The sequence below is a fragment of the Scylla paramamosain genome, chromosome 27, assembly GCF_035594125.1.
Source record: "Scylla paramamosain isolate STU-SP2022 chromosome 27, ASM3559412v1, whole genome shotgun sequence".
Classification (NCBI taxonomy): Eukaryota; Metazoa; Arthropoda; class Malacostraca; order Decapoda; family Portunidae; genus Scylla; species Scylla paramamosain.
Window position 1 is genome coordinate 5417501 of NC_087177.1, and position 18827 is coordinate 5436327.

The following is an 18827-nucleotide window of genomic DNA, read 5'->3' on the forward strand; positions in this document are numbered from 1 at the left end:
GATAGATAGATAGATAGATAGATAGATAGATAGATAGATAGATAGATAGATAGATAGATAGATAGATAGATAGATAGATAGATAGATAGATAGATCGATAGATCGATAGATCGATAGATAGATAGATATATAGATATATAGATACTCGTATATTACACTGTCGACACGATTCCAAGATGTTGGTAACAGCGGCGGTGGCAGCAGCGGCTTCCTAGTCTTGTCGCCTCGCGTTCCTACATGACATGCCATTAATTCCCGTTTCATCCCTTGTCCCCTAAATTTCCTTCTGCCTCGTGAGCGTGTGCCCCTCCACGCTGCAGGAGTTGCCATAATATATACACAAGTACTTGCCGCCGCTGTTCTGTTAGAGTTCAGTTACCAGATTTTGAGAGGCAACGCGTGATTATATAAAATATATAACAGCGGAGGACAGAATACATTACCCGTGAAAACATGTATGCCAGACAATGCTCTATACATGACAAAGCATATCAAAGGTCACGTTTCGCAACAGACTATTATTCCACGCGTAACAATACTGTACATAACAAAATGTACGATACAATATACTTTTCCAGCATGACAGAGTATAAAATAGACTGTATTTAGATAGTGACGTGTTTCGCTTTTAAGTTGGCAGAAGCGCGAGGGTGTTAAGCCTCTCCGGCCTCACGAGGCTGCCAGGACGACGCGGAGAAGTGGGCGGCGGGGAACTAGACCATAGTGAAGGGCGGCGGCGAAGGAGGGAAGGAGGGCGATGAATGTAGGAGAGGAAAAGAGAAAAAATCGTAGGAGTAGAGAAGATGAGAGAGTGAGAAGTTGTACATGAGAGAAGAAATAAATCAGGAGACGAAAACGAGGAAAGAAATAGTAGCGGAGAGATTAGAGAAGGGCGGTATATGTAAGAGAAAAAGAGAGCAGTGGATGTAGAGATAACGAGAGAGAAGCTGTGGATAAGAGAACCAGTGAAGTGGAGACGAAAACGAGGAAGAGGAAGTAAAAGAGGAGATATCAGAGACAACAAAAAAAGATTATGGAAGAAGGAAGCTGAGAACAGGGCAGGAAAACAATGGAGTGGAATAATTAGAGACTGTACACGGGGAAAAAAAAAGTTAAGAAATAAGAACCGTGGGGAAAAGGGAAAGGAGGAAGAGAAAGGAGGGTAAGAAGGTGGAAATGAAGGATGGCAAGAGGAAGGCAAGTTGAGGGTGGCGAGGAAGAGAGAGAGAGAGAGCACGGAAGGAAGGAGGTGAATGAGATGCTAGACAGAACCAAGAGGAGGCGGAGGAAGAACAAAAAAGTGAAGGAAGGTAAGAGACTCTGGAATGAGCCGAAGGGAACTTGCACTGAAGATGAAGTGGAGAGGCAAGGAGGGAGAGACAATGAAGAGAGAGGCTGAGGAATGGAGGAAAGAGGAGGAGTTGGATACAGGAAAAATAGTGAGAGAAGGAAAGCGAGGATCAAGAAGACAGGAAGGCGAAGGTCAGAAACACGAAGGAGGAGGAACGGAGAGGGATGAAGAAAAATATTGCTTAAATGGAAGAGAAATAGACAGAGGATGGTGGAGGAAAGGGAGGCGAAAGTGAGGAACATGAAGTGGGAGGAGTAAAGAGGGACAGGAGAAATACTGCTAAAAGGAGAGAGAGAGAGAGAGAGAGAGAGAGAGAGAGAGAGAGAGAGAGAGAGAGAGAGAAAGAGAGAGAGAGAGAAAGCAAGACTAGAATGAAGGCAAGGAAAGGCAAGGGAAGACAAGAAGGCAAATTGGAAGGACGTGACAAGACGAACTAGTCACACACAAAAAGAAAAAGAAAAAAAAGAAAACAAATAATGAAAAAACGTGGCAAAAGAGAGAGAGAGAGAGAGAGAGAGAGAGAGAGAGAGAGAGAGAGAGAGAGAGAGAGAGAGAGAGAGAGAGACTGCTATAATACAGTTCATAGCAAAGCCCTAAAAGTAACATAAGGGGACATTTATGAGGTCGTGTAGTGACACCAAAATATGCCCAAAAAAGGGGCGGGAGAGAACGGCAGGCTGGAGGGTCGTGAATGGGGGCTTCCCGTTTTCTTCCCTCCCTTCACACAAGACTCATAACATAGAGAGAGAGAGAGAGAGAGAGAGAGAGAGAGAGAGAGAGAGAGAGAGAGAGAGAGAGAGAGAGAGAGAGAGAGAGAGAGAGAGAGAGAGAGAGAGAGAGAGAGAGAGAGAGAGAGAGAGAGAGAGAGAGAGAGAAAGAGAGAAACTTTTTTTTATCACTACAGAAACTCTTGAATGTTTCCGCCGGTCTGTTATCGTTGAGCACCACGTCACCACCTTCCTCCCCGCGACAGTCTTCAGGTTCCTTTCCTCTCCTCCTGCCTGTCTCCCACACAGTCTTCATTTGCCATCCCTCTCCCTCTGTCCACATAGTATCCAGGTTTCTTCCTCTTTCTCTCCCACACAGTATTCAGTTACCATACCTCTTGCCTCTCTCCCACACAGTCTTCAGTGGCATCCCTCTTCTCCGTCTCCCACAGTTTTCAGGTCCCCCTCCTTCTCCTCCCTCTCTCCCACAGTCTTCAGATATCCTCCCTCCTCTCTCTCTCACAGTTTATCCTCCCTCCTCCTTCTCTCTCTCTCCCACACAGTTCTCTAGTACAATCACCATCAACACCCCCTAAACAGCATTGGAATCTCGCTATCCCCGCCCACCTGGTCTGCGAACGAGAATAAATTTCACACATGCTCTTATCACCTCGTACGTGGAACTCCTCTCTCCTCTCCTCGTGAATTATCCATGCACTTAATTATGTATGTTAGATGTTCTTAGTAAAAAAAGTGAGTTCATGAATGATGGTCACCTATGCTTACGTGTCCAAGTATCCGACCATCTACAACTCGTGTATGTGAAGCGAAGGGCGGATTATCAACCGAGGTATAGAAAATCAAACCGAGAATAGTAAGAACGAGCAGAGGGAAGTAATACTCATAAACCAACACGGTATGACCTGAAGAACAGAATGGCTAACAAAAGAAGATATCAATACAGCATTGAACGGGAAGGACAAACATCGCCATGCCACTACGTAATATAACATTGTAACGGGGAGAGCTAGACCACATAACACCTAAATATATACTGAATTAAGAGTATGGCAGTATAGAAAATCGAACAAAAGAATATGTTATAGGGAAGGTGAATTATAATCATACGACACTAATCCTTAAGGTAAGCTGGAAAACATTGAATCAAAACCCATTTAACATCAATACCTAATCGAATTACAGAGCCACACCTGCAGCACATTACGTCAAAACAAGAACATAAAGAACAATCAGAGTTAGCAAGATCAAAACATTCCTAGAGTCAAACTAAGTACCAATTAAATAGAGGCTTACTTAACACTAAAACCTAACCCACATAAAATGAAAAATAGTCACAAGAGAAACCAAGAGAACAACGCACAAACCAGAAAGGACAAAACTAACACCAACTTGACCTACTAAAAACAACAAACTAACGCAAGAAAGCACCACATAAAAGCCACAACACCACAGGCAGAGACCATCATCGTACAGTGAATTAGTAGAGTGTCGAGAAATGATAATGATGAGGATGATAAGTGGCACATATGAGCGTCTGGACCCGACATCCCAGGGTCCTTTATCGGTATCTTGGCACCCCTAAAATTGACCTCCGGGCGAAGATTGGCCTCGATCCCGGCAACCCGCAGCCCTCAACCCGACCCAACGCAAGGTAGTGGAAAATGAAGGTGATTTGCAAGACAGGCGCAGGCTGGGAGGGGACGAGGGGGAACAATATGAGAGAGAGAGAGAGAGAGAGAGAGAGAGAGAGAGAGAGAGAGAGAGAGAGAGAGAGAGAGAGAGAGAGAGAGAGAGAGAGAGAGAGACTTACTGAAACTACAAAAACACATATACAAAGATTAATACTCATAATTTGTACAAAGGAAATATGAAAATACTAATAAAATCTCTCTCTCTCTCTCTCTCTCTCTCTCTCTCTCTCTCTCTCTCTGTCCAGCTTCAACTCCACGAGCTAAAAACCTAACTAGCCTGCTACTGTAACCAATCCAAGCATCACATCCCACACAAAATTTATCTAACCGGACAAGTCAATCACAAAGGATAATGTAATTAGCAAACAACAGACTCCCTTCATCAGTGGAAGCCGCCCCGTGCAGCTGGAAAAGATGACCCCGATTCTGCTATTAATTTCCTTAGCCCGAGTGAGGATGACACAGGAAGCGGAGGTGGAGAGGGAGAAAGATCGGAGTGCTGAAGGAAAGACGTAACGGAAGACAGTAAAACGTTGAGAAGTCGAAGGCAAGAAAAGTTGAAGCCAGGAAATGGTTGAAATGAAGGATATAAAATGGATTGGGCTATAGATGGAACAGTAAAGGAAAGAAAAGACTCAAAGAAACAGTGACATGGAGAGCCGAATTGCGGAAGAACTGAGGTTTGGACGATTTTAAATAATGAAAGGTATTGGGTTATAGGAGGAGATGGACGATAGAGATGAAGACAGAAAGAACTGAAATTTGGAGGGACTTTAGAAGAATAGAACAAGAGAAACGAGGATGTGACAGAGAGGGCAAGAATCAAAACACATAGATGGAATATTGGAAGCTGATAAAGGTGGATGAATGAGTAATGAGGAGGTCAGTAAGTGCTCGAAACCTGAAGGAGGATGACGAAGACATGGAAGTGAAGTAACAGAAGTGAGATGAACAAACAGGGAAAGAGAAAAGGTGAAAAATCAAACAAAGAGAAGCAAGAGAGAGAGAGAGAGAGAGAGAGAGAGAGAGAGAGAGAGAGAGAGAGAGAGAGAGAGAGGAATGTAATAACGAAAGGAATGATAGATTGAGACGAAAGTGGAGCTACAGAGGCACAAAGTACAAAGTGAGAGGACGTGGGAGGATGGGAGGCTTACGTGTGTGTGTGTGTGTGTGTGTGTGTGTGTGTGTGTGTGTGTGTGTGTGTGTGTGTGTGTGTCAAGCAAAGATGGTAAGACAAAGGACAATATTGGAAAATTGGTAAAAATTGAAAAATATGAGTAATCCCGAATGAATGTGACTTTTTAACATATAGCTAACATATAGCAGGGAAAGCGGGCGAGAGAGAGAGAGAGAGAGAGAGAGAGAGAGAGAGAGAGAGAGAGAGAGAGAGAGAGAGAGAGAGAGAGAGAGAGAGAGAGAGAGAGAGAGAAACATATGAATGCGAGCAACTAACTAGACCAAACAAAAGATACAAAAAAAATAACGAAAAAACGAAAACTGATAAATAACGAAAGACACACGTGACGGCAGACAATACAAAACAAAGGACAAAGAGAGAGAAGAAAAAAAAAAGACAAACCAAAAAAAAAGAGAGGTGGCACCGTGGAATACATTAATGTTGAATATTCTCAATACTCATCGGAAACCGAATATCTACCAGATGAAGGAAGGGCGGCCTGGCGAAGGACACAGATCGGGGCCACACCCAGCGCTGAGGATGGGTGTCGACAGATGATCAAGAAAGCCACGCCCATGGGAAGGATGTGTGGGCGGGGCGTGACGTCGATAGCAGCAGCAGCAGGAGGAGGAGGAGGAGGAGGAGTGAGAGCGATGAAAGCTGGCAGGAAAACTTGAGTATTGGAGAGTGCGAAGCGTCTAAGTCGTTTGAGTCAAGAGAGCGAGAAGAATGGAGGCGAAAAGAGATGATGAGGAAAAATGTGACCGTGGGAGGGCAAAAATAAGACAAATATTGAAGGGTTTAAGCAACACGTGAGGAAAAGAGTCGAGGGATGCAGGAGATGGAGGAGGGCAAGAAGCAATGAAGGTAGCGGGGGGGTAACTGGTAATGGACGGCTAAGAAGAAGCTATAAGAACGAAGGACGAGGCGGAGTAGAACAAAAAAAGTAAAAAGAAAATGAGGATATACGACGGAAAGCAGGAGGAGGAGGATGAAGACAAGGAAAAAAAAAGTTAAAAGAAGCGAAGGAAAATGAGGAGATGGAGAAGGGAATGCAGGAGGAAGGGAATGCAGCAGCAGCAGCAGCAGCAGCAGCAGAAGCAGGAGGAGGATAAGGAGGAAAGAAGAAAACAGAAAACGGGAGTGGAAGAGAATGAGAAAATATGAGCAAGAAAACAGAAAGATGAAAAATTTAAATAAAAAAAAAAAAGATGGAGAATGAAGACATATGAGAGAAAGCAAGAGGAGGAGGAGGAGGAGGAGGAGGAGGAGGAGGAGGAGGAGGAGGAGGACAAGGAGGCGCAGGATAGAGAGACCTACGATGAAAATAAAATAAATTAATAAATAAACAAATACCTCAAAATTAACCTAAAGAAAATCAAAGTAAAATGTGAAAACAAAGAAACAGAAATGGAAATGAGAGAGAGAGAGAGAGAGAGAGAGAGAGAGAGAGAGAGAGAGAGAGAGAGAGAGAGAGAGAGAGAGAGAGAGAGAGAGAGAGAGAGAGAGAGAGAGAGAGACTAACAACCACTCTACACGTACCATTAACCCTCTCGTCCCTAATTTTCCTCCACCTTCCACTCACCATCTCATTCTCAACCTCAGCCAAGTTGTCTCGATTATATTTACAACTACACTGTGATGTATCTAGCTTCCCCTGCACCGACCTGGCAAGACCGCGAGAGGAGCCACACAAGCATGTCATTACACTCCCCGCCACCCCATGCTAGCTGGCCTAATCATGATGTATGGCCAAGATTACGGTGAGCCCTTAAATGTTTCCCCAGTGCCTCCACCTAGAGTGCCTTGCGTAAATTTGAATGAGAGAGAGAGAGAGAGAGAGAGAGAGAGAGAGAGAGAGAGAGAGAGAGAGAGAGAGAGAGAGAGAGAGAGAGAGAGAGAGAGAGAGAAACGGAAGAGAATAACCATTTATCTACATACACACTTATTACTGTTAACGGGCACAGCAGCAATACGTATAATGCGCAACAAAGTAAAATTGAGAAAAACAACAAAGTAAAATTGAGAAAAACAGTTGAGTATAAAGTAAAATTATTTCTAACAGTAAAAATAAACAAATCCAGAGAGAGAGAGAGAGAGAGAGAGAGAGAGAGAGAGAGAGACTCGTTCTACCTTAATCTCTCTTCAGCATTTTCAGAGACAGCGCCGACAATGACACATACTCGTACACTTTGCGGCGAGGGATGAAGGTGGAAGCTCTGTATGAAAGAGGAAGCTCTGTATGAATCATTAAGGCCTTTTTAACTGTACCTGAAGGTGTGAGAAGGAGAGGTGTGACAGGTGAGGTAGGAGAAAAAAATGTTTGGAAGCGAGTTAAAAATATCTCGAGGTCCTTTCTACTTTACATCGATCGATCTCTTATTGAATCTGAGGACAAGAGAGAGAGAGAGAGAGAGAGAGAGAGAGAGAGAGAGAGAGAGAGAGAGAGAGAGTCATCGCCATAAACCTCAGGCACCCAACACCCACAGCTGAATGGTGAACACTATAAAAAAGAAATAATAGAAAAAGAAAACGATGAACAGCAAGGACGAAAAAAAAAATGCATGGAACAAAAATAAAAAGCCAAGGCGAAGGAAACAGACGGTGAGGGGACAAAAGATTAAAGAATGATATAAAATAAAAAGCGGCTTTGAAAAAATATGATTTAGAAGAGTGTTGCAAATAAGAAATAAATGAAAACCGTGAGGAGAGCCACTGGAAGGAAGGCAGGGAAGCGAGAGACGATAAAAAAAAAAAAAAAAAAAAAAAAAGATGGAAACAGCAAAGAAAATGAAGGAGACGAAAAGAAAGGCAGGTAGGCAGGAGAAAGGTTGAGAGAATGAAAGGAACAAGAAACAATGGAAGATAATTAAGGAAAGAAAAACGTGGCAATGAAAACATGATGAAAAGAAAGTTGATTAGAGCGGAAACTATAGACACGGAAAGGGAAAGATGCACCAATGAGAACGTGACTGATAAGAAATAGCGGGAAGAAAAATTTATAGACGAAATGGGGAGGAAAGAGATAAAAACGATTAAAAAGACTTAAAAACATACATATAGCAGAAAAAAAGTGAGACAATAAAAACATGATTCAAAATATCGTTGAGGTAAACACAAAATATATAAATGATAAAAAAAAGTGACAATACACGATTTAATGAGGCAAATGGACGGAACAAAACCAATACAACTGAAAAATAGTCCTGTCAGGTCATTGAAAGGGCAATCAAGAAATAAAGTTTAGTGGAAGAAAAAACACTGAAACAAAAATAACGTGGCAATAAAAATATGATTGTGGAAAAGAAAGCCCGACGAAACGGACAAAGTAAACCAAAAATAAAATAAATAAATAAATAAACAACGTGACAATAAAACTGATTAACCCATTCACTATTTCAGAGTATTTCCAAATTTCTCAAAAAACATCTGTTGCTATTCACATTAATGCAAATATTATACTGTAGTAGTAACTTTTTTTCATCCCTTGATTGTGAAGATACTTGAAATACTTAACGGTATCCAGAAAAAAAATAAAATAAATAAATAAATAAACTGCTGCCATGGCAATTGAAAGAGTTAAAAAGGAACCAACATGGCACAATAAACAAAAACAAACAACGATATATGTACCCCCAGCATCACCACAACTCCCAATACACAGGTTAGGAGCCCCTTGATTCCACCTTCACTGTTCCTTCCCTTACACAGAATGAATCTCGTTCCCTCAACATTAGCCTCGGTATTCCTCTTGCTCTCCACTGTAACATTCCCGCTTCCCCAACACCACGTTTGCTGTCCCTTCCCATCCCAACAAGATTCCCGCTCCCTCTCAGACCACCAGGCGATTCGTAAACCCTCCAACAGGTTTCGAACTAGGAATTTCCACAATGTTTCAGTCTCTCGGTTGCGTTTCGAGCAGTCGAGCCCATATCTCAAACTAATTAATAAGTATAATTTTGAAGCATTTAAAAACAAACGCATTAAATAACTGCTTTGTTTGCCAATTAAAATCTAAACAATTTCATAAATACTGGGCAAATACATATTACTGCACGTCGCATAACACACACACACACACACACACACACGTGGGCGTTCGAGCTGATGAAAGAGAAGGGTGGGGGAGAGGGAAGTGGAGGAGGAGGAGGGAGAACCTACAAAACAGGAGAGAAAAATATCCGAAGAAAAGAGAAGGGGTATCAAAATGGAGACAGGCGATGGAAAGGGAGAAGGAGAGGGATTGCGAAAGACGGAAGGAAGGATGAAAGAGAGAAAGAAAAGGAGAAGGGAGGAAGGAACCGTAATGGATATAGGCTGCAGTATTGGAGAAAGAAAGGTGTCGAATAATAGAAAAAGGAAAAAAGAGAAATAAAGGCTGGAAAATGAAACTAAAAAGAAGTGCATGCATAAACAATGATGAAAGGGGATGGGATGAGAGAGAAGAAAGTTTGACCAGTAGAAGTGTAGGAGAGGAGACACGGAAACATAAAGGTAAACAGGTGAGAGGTTATATCTGATTACAGATAAGAAAAGCGAAGGCAAGCAAACAAGTGACCATTCAGGTAGTAAATAAATATATAACTCAAAGAATTCTCCGATATTATCAGTCTGGGACCAGCACGTGAAAAGGATCGAACAAAAAAGAAAAAAAAATATATGAGAGAACGAAAAAAAGACGACGAGATAGAATAAAATAAAAGAAATAGTGCTAAAAGAGCAAGGAGGAAAGAGATTAAGAAGATAAACTAGAATTAAAAAAAAAAAAAATGTGCTAACGAAACAAGGAAAATAGAGGTCAAGAAGACTGGGAAGAGAAAGGATGAGGAAGAAGGGGAAGAATGTGGAGAAAGGAAGGAGGAAGAGGAGGAGGAGGAGGAGGAGGAGGAGGAGGAGGAGGAGGAGGAGGAGGAGGAGGAGGAGGAGGAGGAGAAAAAGAAGAAGGAGAAGGAGAAGGACGAGGAAAAGATGCACCGGAAAAGAAATAAAAATACAGAAGAGTTGAGGACGAGAAGGGATAGAAGAGGAGAAGAGAGGGAAAGGATAAAGATGAGGATGAAGAATTACGTGGATGACAGAAGGGAAGTGGAGAAATAATGAGACATAAGGAGACATTCCTAATGAGGCTTTAGATACACATGCCGTCACGGAGAGGCAGGTAGCTCGAAAGAATCACAAAGGAACCCAATGGAGGATCAAACAGCAGCAGACTTATTGGCGACAACCTCACTGTTTACAATAAGCTGTACTACCAAATAAAAATGAGAATTGTGGGATAATTTTTTTTTTTTTTAGTATCAGAGTAGACAACCCAGCCTCAACCACAACCTCTACCTCCTCCTCTTCTTCCACCACCACCAGCAGTGCCACCATCACCTCCACCAGCAGCAGCTCCCCTCCCTTCGCTTTCCCTCATGGGTTGGCGCCACGTACCGTATGACACTCGAAAGGTCACGGTTCAGCTGAAATTCAAAGGTCAGTAAAGGTGCTTTGCTGCTCGACCTGACACTACAAGCAGCGTGTACCCAGAGAGAGAGAGAGAGAGAGAGAGAGAGAGAGAGAGAGAGAGAGAGAGAGAGAGAGAGAGAGAGAGAGAGAGAGAGAGAGAGAGAGAGAGAGAGAGAGAGAGAGAGAGAGAGATAATAGATGGTAGGTGTCGTTTAATAAAAAAAAGTGCAACTCCAAAGAAAGAAAACATTGAAAGAGAGAGAGAGAGAGAGAGAGAGAGAGAGAGAGAGAGAGAGAGAGAGAGAGAGAGAGAGAGAGAGAGAGAGAGAGAGAGAGAGAGAGAAAAGGGGAGTTTTATATCAACACACACACACACACACAAACACACACGGCAAGGCAAACATTATAACATTATGGTACACACACATCCCACATTGCTCGTGTCCAGCACATCCCTGCGGCTCTACCTGGATGATCCGACAAGCGTCCCCTGATCCCCAGTTTTACGCACGCGACTCTCTTATTATATGTTATATCCCTTTAATTTCCCAGAATAAACGAAACTCTCGCTGCATTAAATCCTTATTCTTATTCAGCGGAGGGCACTTTTTTCGTTTAAGCTGATGAGAGAGAGAGAGAGAGAGAGAGAGAGAGAGAGAGAGAGAGAGAGAGAGAGAAATACAACCGGCAGATTTGAAAATGGATCTGAGAGAGAGAAGCAGTATTCAAACACCAATACAGAACTCAAATCCACGAGATAAAGCCTGACAGGTGAGAGAAGGAACCAGCGACACTATACGGGCCATGAACTGAAGAATCGAGCTCGCTGACCAAGAGAGAACGGAAACAAAAAATGGGGAACCAAAGAAAACGGAGAAGAGAACGAGGCAGTGTTGAAAGGACATAAGGGAGGGGGAGAACGAGAGGCGAGGGGTGAGGTGGGGTGTGTTAGTATAGGGGAGGTGGATGAGGAGGATCAGGCAAGGGTGGTGATGACGTACGGAAGGGAGATGGATGAGTGATGAAGAGGGTGGTGCGAGGGATGAGCCTGAGTGCGTGTCAGTGCTGCCACCATGCGCTTGAATTATTCATATTATAACTTAGCTTACACTTTTCTTTCATGGCTTTTTTCCTCTCTCTTTTCCTGCCCATTTCTTCGCCAGACACTTGATTCACGTAAGGACAAAAACCGTAGCAATTAAAAACATAAGAAAATAAGGGAAACTGCAAGAAGCCGTCGGGTCTGCAGGTTTACATGTGGCACCTCCATACGAAACGTACCTACTTACTTTACCTGTCATCTTCATCCATAAATCTATCTACCTGTCATCTTCATCCATAAATCTATCTAATCTCTTGAAACTCCCTAATGATCCAACAGTACTTCGAGCCCTTCCACAAACTGGCTGGTTTTAACGAGAATTAATGCTAGGTAGAAACAGGCCGTAAATTACACCCTATCACTCAACTAGAAGGATGGTACGTGATGACTGCTAGTACAGACTATTGGCAAGAATAAGGAATTTACACACACTCTCTCCCTTCCTATGTTTAACAGCGCAGAGAAGCAGCAAGGCCAAGACTATAAATTACTTATCTATAATTTTACTCTTCCTGGCCCACTGTGTTTATATAGCCAATAGCTGTACCTCTTGAATCGTTCCTGACACTGAACAGCAAATAGAGGCACCGATAAAAATTCTCTCTCTCTCTCTCTCTCTCTCTCTCTCTCTCTCTCTCTCTCTCTCTCTCTCTCTCTCTCTCTCTCTCTTCGTTGATGAGTTATGATGAACACAATGATAAAGATTCTATTTCATCATCAGTGCCTCCAGTATGTAATTATAAAGGTACTGACGCAGTGAATTCGAGCGACACCCCTGCTTCTCTCCAATGGGTGTCACCTCCGCCAAGAACCCATCTACCCAGTCTCTGCTCCTCTGCTCATTTCTCCTTTCCTAACGCCCTCATTGACTTTCAACCTATGGCATTATTTTCTCAGTTAAATCAATATATGCTCGTATAGATATAACTGCAGTGACTTTATGCGTTTTTCCTTTCCACAACGATCTCTACCACACCTAGTAATTCTACCATCGATACTCACAAAACCCGATGATATTTATTTTACTAGAAGCGTGACGGATATTGCACTGATATAGGCTGTGTGGCTGGGGAATGCCATACATGCTATCACCTTATATATGAAAGAGTAAGGATGATAATGGCAGGGTTATGGTGACAGAGGAGACTAAATTGTGATGGCAGCGAGGGTGTACGAGATTAATGCTGGCAGTGATAGTGGTTTCGATGACATGGCTTAGAGAGAGCTGTGGTGGCAGGAATAGCTAATCTAGGGAGGTTACACAGCGAAAAGACGAGGTTATTGCCGCAGGTGGTAACACTGAGTTATAATAGCCACCCCCTAAGCCTGCGTGGCGTGGTATTGGTTTGACGGCCCAACCACGACCCCCCCCACCCCTTGACTAGAATGGCCCGCAGCTGACGTAAATGAGTGGAAGTTAGGCAGAGCTTTGTCTCATATGAGGTGATAACGATGACTATAATACGTGGTATAAATAGTGGTGGTAATGGTCATCGCCGCGGTGATGGTGGTGGTGTGGTAACATTAAAGTACAATAAATACGGAAATCAGTGCCCTACACTGAAAAAAACAACAACTAATAAATGATTAATTTAGAAAGTCATCATGACAAACCTCAGTCCTCCACAACGCTGGTACGCGTGTCTCAACTGCCAGACACTTCCAACACTCAAGGTGTCAATACACTGATGGTCACCCACATTACTGCACAACGGCTATTTTAACGTCGGTGTGGAGCAAGCCTTAGCCCTGCTGGCTAGTTATATCCTGCGAGTCACAGACACTGCAAAACACTAACCTTTCGGACACTAATCCTGTGGCGTACGTAGCAACATCATCCTTCTAGAGTCCGAGCTCTCTCGTGGACACCCTGTTTGAAAGTGAGGTAATTGGCAGGACAATTGGCAGGATAATTGGCATGTCGCGCACACTGCTTCTCTTATCGACACACCATTCTGCTGCGTAAATATCTATGGCCAATGTTAATCAGACGAGCGACAAAGAACACAGGACACTGAGATGTGCTTTTCTTACCCATCCAATGCCATCACAGAAAATCACGGTCCTACTACCGCATTCAGAAGTCTCAGATGATTCGTTACGACGCAAGAAATGTTTACCTCACCTGCACTGGTGTCCGCGGCGTCCAATTGCTGCGGCCATAAGGGATGCCTGCCTTCCTCCTCTCGCTGACCACACACTTTTCTCTCGGGTAGCCTGCTGCTTTCGAGACACAGCATTGTTTATTACTGCAATTGGAATCACTGTCACTAACATAGTCAAATTTTGCAAGTGAACGGAAAATTGAATATTGGAAAGGTAATTTTTAACACAAACAAGCGTCATACATCCGCCGCCGCGCCGCCGTGGTGACTGACTGGTGCGCGTGATGGGAGAGATGAATGTATCAGAGTTCGGATACAGATTTCGAACAAATTTTCGAGCTTTGAGTAGATTTTTCTGCAAAACAAACATTTTAAAATACATTTATCCTTTGATTCTATGCTACTTGTGCACCTACAGACGCCGTTCAGTGCAGGACATAAGGAAGTTGAATAATAAATGGTAAATCATGACAAACGAAGGAGTGACAACGTTGAGTTAAGATGAATACCGAAGCACATCTTGAGTTACCTTCTTTAATTTTACTGTATTCATAGTGATACGTGAGGCAGGTACGGTCATTATTCTACGTATTTGTTTATCATTATTCTGATCACATTATCTATTCGAGATGAAAAGGAATCGATACCAATATTCACATTTCGAGTTTTATATCAAACAAAAATCACTGCAAAATATAATAGTCGTACATCTGCCACAACAAACGACTTCACGCACACAGCAACAAAGAGGGACTGTGCTTGCTTCCTTTCTCCGTCTAGACGCTTAATTTCCTCACGCAGAAGGGGAGCCAAGACGCAGGATGGATGCAGACAAATGGATACTTTCACTCTGTGGTAGAGGGCAAAATGCTGACTATCTCTGCATAAAAAGTTGATCCATAAGGCCATTTCTCTTGGCGTCTGGCGGAAGTCAGTGATGGACACCGGGCAAGTGCTCTCACCCATCCTGCGTCAGCTGATCTTGGCGTACACCCTTGCCGCAGAGAGAGAGAGAGAGAGAGAGAGAGAGAGAGAGAGAGAGAGAGAGAGAGAGAGAGAGAGAGAGGGGTGAGGGGGAGACGGAAGAATTTCTCAGGAGGAAAAGCCACATATTCATGTTTATTGTTGTTGTTGTTACCTCGAAACTCCCTTGAGTACCCATCAGGGAGTGACATGGAGAGACATTTACACACACACCCACACCCACAAAGAAAAACTCTCTCTCTCTCTCTCTCTCTCTCTCTCTCTCTCTCTCTCTCTCTCTCTCTCTCTCTCTCTCTCTCTCCGGAGAATTGTAATATACATATTTAAAGAAATACTTTTCCTTTTCTTCTCTCAAGTACAAGGGAGGAAGAAGAATATTCTTTCATTTCCAGCCTCACTGGTTGATTTTAATTAATGTGGACGTGACTCACCGAAGGAGATCTTTTTGAATAACAAGGAGACATATCAGCGAAGGGCACGTAAGGACGCCTCCCTGCGCCCTGCCAGTCGTGAAGCAGTTCGCCCCCACCACTAACTTAACGCTGGAGCTTCACCAGATTCGTTCACTCCATTACCGCTATTGAATGAGTATTTCTCTCTCTCTCTCTCTCTCTCTCTCTCTCTCTCTCTCTCTCTCTCTCTCTCTCTCTCTCTCATAACAGCTAGTTTAGTTAGCCTATAAACTTTTATCCCGTGGTCCACACTTGCTCCAAGATTTCCTCCGTCCATCTCCTCTCCTTTTCTTTTTGTTTTCTTGATCTTTCTTTTTTTCTCTTTCCTCGTTTCTGGTTTCTTCCCCAATGTTTTCTCTTAACGCTCCGTCCTCATATTTTCTTCGTTTTTTCCTGTTTCTTTCCTCTAGTCTTTCTTTTATTTCCCAGTTCTTTTACGCACGCTTTTTTTTTTTTTCTTTTGTCCTTTCTTTCCTTGTCTTGTATACTCTCCCTGATCCTTATTTCCTTCCACCTTACCTTCCTTTCACTGTTGTTTTTTACCTGTTTCCTCGCATTACTCTGAGCCATTGCAAATTTCTCTCCTTTTTCTTTATCTTCTCTATGGTGCACTTTGCAATTGTCATCTTCCTGCTCCTAATACTATCTCTTCGCCTTTCTCTTCACCCTATTTCTCTTTCTCTTCCTCCTCCCCTTAGCATCTCCTTTCCCTTGGCTTCGTAATAGCATTGAAAGCTGTAATTAATGCATTCTTAAAACATTTTGTACTTATTTTTGAGTCTCATTAAATGGAATTGCTTGGACGTCCTCCAGAAAAGACTTTCCCATTTTTCTTGAGCCAAAATTTTGTAGTGTACCATTCAGAGCGGCGTTGGATATTTTGTTTCTGTCGTTCCTCGAAGAGATTAAATGTGCTAATGAACTTAGCTTGAATTTCCCTAACAATCTTTTCCCATTTTTTTTTTTTTTCGCGCCATCACTGTGTTCGTCCTCAAGGCTGTCACGAGGCGGCTCTGAGGAATGAAGCGCCAAATAACTCTGACTTTTTAGGTAAGAATCGTTCATAATAATCTTTTTTACCCCCACATCTTTGAACTTTCGAGGTATTTACGCGCCAGTGATTCGTTTTCGACAAGTCTGTGATGAATAACTTTAGCCACCATTTTCCAGTTAATTTTCCTCCTTTTCCCACCTAATCTTCAGTTTCCTTTTTGGATTAATTGATATTCGAGCTGCGCTTAAGTACGCTGATGAGACAAAAATAGATAATTAATGCTTAAGAAAACTCAAGGCTGCATTTAAGTGTCATTGGCCACGTGGCTAAGTAAACTCGCTGCCTGCATGGAATGTGTCGATTTGAACCAGTCTAGCTAGAGCAGGGCACCACCTATCCACTGTTATCCGGTCTCTCTCTCTCTCTCTCTCTCTCTCTCTCTCTCTCTCTCTCTCTCTCTCTCTCTCTCTCTCTCTCTCTCTCTCTCTCCTGATATGGATAGGTTAAACTAAATGGAAAATACCCGTTAAAGTCAAAGTGAAGCAAAGTTTCCGTTTTGGAAGTAACCTGATATCCTTTTGTCGAAAGTGTCCCAAGTTGGTGAAAGGATGATGATAGAAGATGTCAGTCTGTCCCAGTGTAAAAGTCACCGCTACCGCACACAAGTCACTGCTGCGCTGGTCTCAGGGTGCCGTTGAATATCCTTTTGTGGGAATATTATTTCTCGAGGTATTATGTATTAGAGCGACGCCATGTGAGATAAAGTAGAAAAATAAAAAAAGTGTGTGTGTGTGTGTGTGTGTGTGTGTGTGTGTGTGTGTGTGTGTGTGTGGTGTGTGTGTGTGTGTGTGTCATTCCTCCTCCTCTCTCTCTTTCTCTCACACACACACACACACACACACACACACACACACATCCTCCTCCTCCTCCTCCTCCTCCTCCTCCTCCTCCTCCTCCTCCTTCTCCTCCTCCTCCTGCCTCTCCAGGCCTCTCTCTACACAAACACACTATCTGTCGCATCAGTTCATTGTCTCCCAGCCTCCAGCAGCGCGTGACTCAGGTCCACTTTGCCCTTTGTCCCACGCGTATTAATGGAATCACGCCGTGACGGACTGCTGCTGAACGCTGCTCGACGTGCTATAAAGTAACGCCACTCATGGTCATATCTTTAATCTTCGTGAATTGTGATGAACGTGGCCTGCATTCCATGAGTATCAACATTAATTTCCAAGGTGACTTCAGTTTGATTTACCTTCCCATCAACTATTGTTTAGTCCTGCTCTCGTCACTATTTCAGCTACACGACACAAATTTTTTCAATGTGTAGTATATTCTAGGCATGACTTTTTTATTTATTTATTTAGGAAGGTGGTGCATTCACAGTTAACATAGTGTTCGAATCTATAGCATTACTTCCCTCATCACTTCTTATCGTCTCACTAGTCTTCCTGCCTTCAGCCACAGTCACCACCACCATGCATTCCATATCAACCTTGTCTCCTTCAGTATTTAAGAACCGCAGCCCTCATCATCTGTACCTGCTTCCCCGGTGACCCGATCTCTGTCAACACACTGCAAATCCCTCCAGTTACACAGTCGTCAGATGAATGTTCTTTATGGTAACTGAAGAACCTCTAAGACAAATATTTCGTTATTGTTCGCTGTGGAAACTGTGCTCAGGGAGTAGACTAAGAGTTAGATATGGTTGAATACTGGCAAGCTGGTCCTGGTATGAAAGGAATCTGCGTTTTTATATTCACAATAATCTTGACAGTGAACTTTATACGCTGAGAAAAAAAGAGGGAATGTAAGCGCCGAACGTGGTAGTATCCAAATGCAGTCACTTCCTCGTGGTACAATTAAATAGCCATTACTTGACAGGACAAAACGAAACAAAAAAAATTGTCAAGCCTTGCCAACCAAAAAAGTAGTCAGGTGGGGAGATCAAATTAAGATAGCATTATTTATAAGTAATATATCATTTGGGCGAGACCTACATTAGTTTTTATAATGAGTGAAATGAAAAAAAATATACATATATCATACGTAAGATAAGAATAGACGTGTTTCTTCAGGATGTGTGTGCTTATATAACACAGATTTCAAGGAAAGCGCAGTCGTCCCCTCGTTCTCGTCAGAGTTAAACTTCAGGCAGATTAACCATGAAAGATTATCCGCAAGCATCCTTCAGTCCAATTCGAGTAAGCTTTCTGAGTTGATTCCCCCGACACCGGAGTTGCTCGCTCTTTTCCGCACTGCCTCCAACATTTTCTAAAGAACTTTGTTTCTTGCCTGTGTGGGGCAGCATTCTCCTCTCAGTTATACTTTATGCTGCTGTTTCCAGTATCTCTTCAAGTTCTTTTTTTATCCTATTCATAAAAAAAAAAAAAAATCTTATATGTGCACACTGCGGAATGGTAATTTGATTAAGGGAGGATAGAAATAAAGAAAAAAATCATGCATTTCCGCCACCATCAGTGTGACACCACCGCAAATTTCCTCACGAGCGTCGCGTTCAGAGTCTGGGATGCTGAATTGAGCACTCAAAGAAATTCGAAATTCCATTGAGTTTCCTTGCAATATGTATGACTCAGATGGTAAAAATAGACAAAGGCACAATGATCCAAGCGACAATGAGTAATTGGTTCATTATGTGTGACGGGATGACACTGGAACGCGGCAGAGGAAACGGTGAGGGTCGCGGTGGGGAGGAGGCTGAGGGAAGCAGCAGATGAAGGCTACCAACGGGAAAAGAAAAGCCCAGAGAACCTGCAGCCTCATGAACTATGCACAAC

At 42.9% G+C, this 18827-nt stretch overlaps 1 protein-coding gene and 1 long non-coding RNA gene across 5 annotated transcripts in view; one reads left to right on the forward strand and one right to left on the reverse strand.

The window, feature by feature from the left end:
- LOC135114075 (uncharacterized) overlaps positions 1-14171 on the reverse strand; it is a 46823-nt gene extending 32652 nt beyond the window's left edge. Inside the window, exons 1-2 of the long non-coding RNA XR_010275198.1 lie at positions 13623-14171; positions 13296-13367 (exon numbers count right to left, since the gene is read on the reverse strand). This is a non-coding gene — a long non-coding RNA (uncharacterized LOC135114075). The remainder of the gene's footprint in view (positions 1-13295; positions 13368-13622) is intronic.
- LOC135114074 (small conductance calcium-activated potassium channel protein-like) overlaps positions 1-18827 on the forward strand; it is a 157293-nt gene that overhangs the window by 90606 nt on the left and 47860 nt on the right. The gene's annotated exons all lie outside the window — the stretch shown is intronic.